This window comes from Microtus ochrogaster, unplaced genomic scaffold (assembly GCF_000317375.1).
Source record: "Microtus ochrogaster isolate Prairie Vole_2 unplaced genomic scaffold, MicOch1.0 UNK94, whole genome shotgun sequence".
Taxonomy (NCBI): Eukaryota; Metazoa; Chordata; class Mammalia; order Rodentia; family Cricetidae; genus Microtus; species Microtus ochrogaster.
The window spans coordinates 418,718-423,052 of record NW_004949192.1 but is presented as its reverse complement, the minus strand read 5'-3'; the positions used below and the strand labels follow the sequence as shown (position 1 = coordinate 423,052).

The 4,335-nt window shown below is 41.9% G+C and overlaps 1 long non-coding RNA gene across 3 annotated transcripts in view; it reads right to left on the bottom strand.

The window, feature by feature from the left end:
* LOC113455726 overlaps positions 1-4,335 on the bottom strand; it is a 41,145-nt gene that overhangs the window by 2,086 nt on the left and 34,724 nt on the right. The gene's annotated exons all lie outside the window — the stretch shown is intronic.

The following is a 4,335-nucleotide window of genomic DNA, read 5'->3' as shown; positions in this document are numbered from 1 at the left end:
GCTCTTTCATATTAAGCTAGCATGGTTATTACGTCACATAAAGATTGGCGCCCAATATGGGGCTTTTTTGCCCTTGCCCCAGCACGGCCCAGGGGCACAAGCTTGATCTTTCCCAGCCTTTGTGAGCAAGTCAGCTACCAGAGCTCAGGAAGCGATTGGACTCAAGCAAGCGTAGCCCACTAGCTTTCACAGCGCGCTTCCAGCTCAATTTCCCTTCCCCCAATCCTGTCCAGCTCCCAGGCACTCGCTGTTTTTGACTCGGGCCCCAGTGCCGAGTCTGAGATATAGCCGCGGAACTGGCAACTCGGTCACACACGCCATAGCCTGCCCTTTCCACCCAACGTGGGGCCCGAACCCACGACCCTGAGATTAAGAGTCTCATACTCTACCGACTGATGAACAGGAAATACTAAAGAGAGAGCAGCGGGGCTCACACCCACCAGATTTATACATAAACATTAGCCTGAGGTGAACACGCCCCCCAAATGGGCTGGGCTATCCCTACATCCAAATCATATTAGTCTGGAATAATTCCACAGGTGATCATCCTCTGTGGAAACAAAAGAAGAACTGCTTTTGCAAAGCAACATATACTTAGGCTCAAATTCTGAAGTCAAAATATCTTAAAAGTATATATATTGGTTACCTAGCTCCTTTACAGTCAAAAAATTCAAAGAAAACAGAGTAATATACATAATCCATACTCTTTTTGCCTAGTCCATCTTTATGTGTTTTTGCTCTATTACTTATTAATATTTAATTTATTATCTTTTCTCCTTTAATCTCTGACTGTCAGGACTCTGCCACTTTAAAGATTTGCTTTGAGTTTTTAAAACCCATTTTTCATAACTCTCTCTACTCCTTTTTTTCTCTCTCCCAAGCCTATGCACATTTCTCTAATAATGTGACCCATTTAAAGGTCTGGTCTTTTTTATCTGAATCTGTCTTGATTGTGTATCTGTAATTATTTTGTGACCATTAAAATGCAAAGCCCTTAGTATGAACTTAAGTGGTGACGTTGCTAAAGGAACTACAGCACTGCCTTCCTGCTACACCCAGTCCAACATGGTGCAAGAGGTCTGTTCACTACCTCTGAGTTGTGCACACTGCCCCAGTTCCAAGTATGCAGTGGGTCTATATCACACTATTAAGCACGTTTTAGCACTCTGCTCACAAAATCCATTTAAATTCTCCATAGATGGACCTCTTTAGAGTTCTTATTAGCAGCACAGCACAGGAAGCCACCATTTCAAGATGACATGCCTTTTCTTCTGCTATTGCTAATTAGGAAGACCTTTCTTAAAGGATCTCTGGTGGGCCACCAACAAAATGCTGGATACCTAGAAGCCATGCTTCTAAAAATAGTTTTTAAGCTTTCCCAGGTTTAAATGGATACAGTCAAACACGGGAGGAGTTGCTTGTTTGTTTCCCGGCTGCCCACCATGGACACAATCACACAAAAACTATATTATTTAAATCACTGCTTGCCCCATTAGCTATAGCTTTTTATTGGCTAACCCGTACATCTAAATTTAACCTACATCCATTAATCTGTGCATCATCAGGAGGTTGTGCTCTAACAGCAAATTTTCCCTGTGTCTGTCTCCAGCAGCTGCTCCAAGGCTTCTCTCTAACTCAGCCTCGCGAGTTCAGTTTTCCTGCCTAGCTGTGTTCTGTTATATCAGGCCAAGCCAGTTTCTTTATTAACCAATGATATTTACAGCATACAGAGGGGAATCCCACATCATTTGTGTTTTTGTGGCATTTATGTTTGTATGAACGTATGTGTCTTTGCATTTATGTGCTTCTGCATTTCTTTGGCAATTTTTTTATATTTGTTTCTTTTGTTCTATTCTGATGTTTATTATTATTGTTGATATTATTATTAATATTTTACTATCATTATTATTATTATTACATGCCTGTGTATATTCAATTGAGAAAGAGTAGATTTGGGCAAATGGAAATGTGAAAAACATCTTAAAGGAGCTGGAGGACAGGAAACAATAGTCATTATATATTGCATGGAACAAAACTATATTCAAGGAAAAGACCACATACAAATAAAAAAGTGTCAGCAAATGTTTCAGCTATCAGCTCTGAGTTTCATGTTTCCATATAAGAGATGTACTTAAAGAAAATTATTCACATAGCAGGTACATTAAGGGAGTGTAAAAAGCAGAAGGTCTTCTGTCTTGGGTAGATACTAAAGGCTGAGATGAATCCCATGCATTGCAGATAAAGCCAAAATCCAAAGATGAATGAGAATGATGTATCTTAAAGGGGACACAGCGGCTTAGGAAGGAGGAACACATTTACTGCACAGAAATAAAGAGCAGGTGACTCAGTCAGCATGTGGAAAATATTAGAAAGTACCTGCCTATGCTAGATGTCAATTGGCTCTGTCTGCCGGCAGGATTCAGTAGCAATCCTCCTTCAGTGACCATTAGGTTGTAGTCAGGTCCTGGCTAGAACCAGGAACCAGCTGAGAGCTGGACTCCAGCCAGGAGCCTGACTGACAAAATCCCTTTGTGAAGGGACTGATATTATCTTCATTTGCCTCGGATTGGCTGACTATGTGCAGTCATCTAGAGAATGGATTTGAGCCAATCAAAAGACAGATCTCAAAGCTACCAATGGAAAGCAAGGGTCTGTTGTAACTATGGAGATTTCCATCTGAGCTGCTATTGCATGTATCTCTCCCCCTCCCTGTACGTTACCAAAGAAACAGGGAAACTGAAACTAAAAAGACAGAAAAAAAATGTAATTTAACATGAAATCTGTCTCCAATTGCTAACAGAGGAAAACAATCAAAGGTGCCTGGAGCATGAGTATGTACCTAGCTCCTTGGAAATACATCCTGGCTTTCTATAAGAAAGCCTGCATTTCTGTATGAACCCTTCTGATTGTGACTCTGGCCAGCCGAGTGCAGCTTGCTGCTGAGTATTTGCTATCTGCCTATGTCGATTTCCATACCTGCTATGTACACATGAGCCCTCACATGGAATTGGGACTACTAGAGTAACCTACAAAATGATTAGATTAAAGAAAAAAGTGGGAGTTCTACCCCTGGTCAAGCAATGTATCCTATTGCTGAACCCCAAACGTATCACCTTCGGGAATGCAACGTCCCTGAACCCAGCCACCCTGCTCCCCGATTCAGAACCCACTGTTTGGGTACCTCATGGCTGCCATCAAATATTGACCAAATACCATGGAACTAGGGGATATTTGTCTGACTTCCAGCTTCCTGATGTGGAGCATACCTGGCTCACAGGTGGCAGCAGTTTCCTCAAAGAAAATGAGCACAGGGCGGGGATGGTAGATGTACAAAGTACCATATGGGCACAGGCACTGCCACCAGGGACCTCCACTCAAAATGCAGAGTTAATAGCCCTTACCAAGATGCTAGAGCTAGCAAAAGGACAAAAAGTAAGCATCTATACAGACAGCAGTTATACATATGCAATGGCCCACATCCATGGGAAAATTTATAAAAGGCGGTGATTGCTAACCTCAGCTGGAAAAGAGATTATAAATAAGACTTAAATCCTGTCATTATTAAGGGCCCTATTCCTACCAAAGAAGGTGAGCATTATTCATTGCCCAGGACATCAGAAGGGCAATGATCCCATTGCCAAGGGAAACAGAATGGCTGATGAGAAGGCTAAAAAGGCCATGCTGAATTCAGATATATTAACCCTGGAAGAGGCACCCCCTTGCACAGAAGATTATTTCCAATATTCCACCCAGGATCTGGGGACTATCCACAAACTTAATGCAGACTTTGATGAACAACAAAAAGCTTGGAAGTATCAGGAAAAAATCATGTTGCCCAAGAAAGATGCCCTTGAGCTGATCACCCAAATGCATTGATGGACTCATTTGGGACACAAAATAACTCTCTTATTAAAAAAAAAGACAGATTTTTATCTTCCACGTCTTAACTCCGTTATACAGCAGGTGACGTCAACTGGTGTCCCCTGAGCCAAGGTAAATGCAGGACATCAGAATGTCCCAGAGGGCATAAGAATAAGGGGAGACCGATCTGGTACTCATTGGGAAGTGGCCTTCAACAAGATAAAACCGGGAAAATACAGTAATAAATATCTCCTAGTTTTTATAGACACCTTCTGATGTAGGTGGGTCATCTGTCTATGTGTTACTTTCATTGGTTAATAAAGAAACTGCCTTGGCCTTTTTGTAGGCCAGCCCTTAAGTGGGTTGAACAGACAGAACAGAATTCTGGGAAAAAGAAAGCAGATTCAGGCAGATGCCATGATTCTCTGACCTGAGATGGACGCTGTTGTTCTTTTGAAAAACTACAACTCCCAG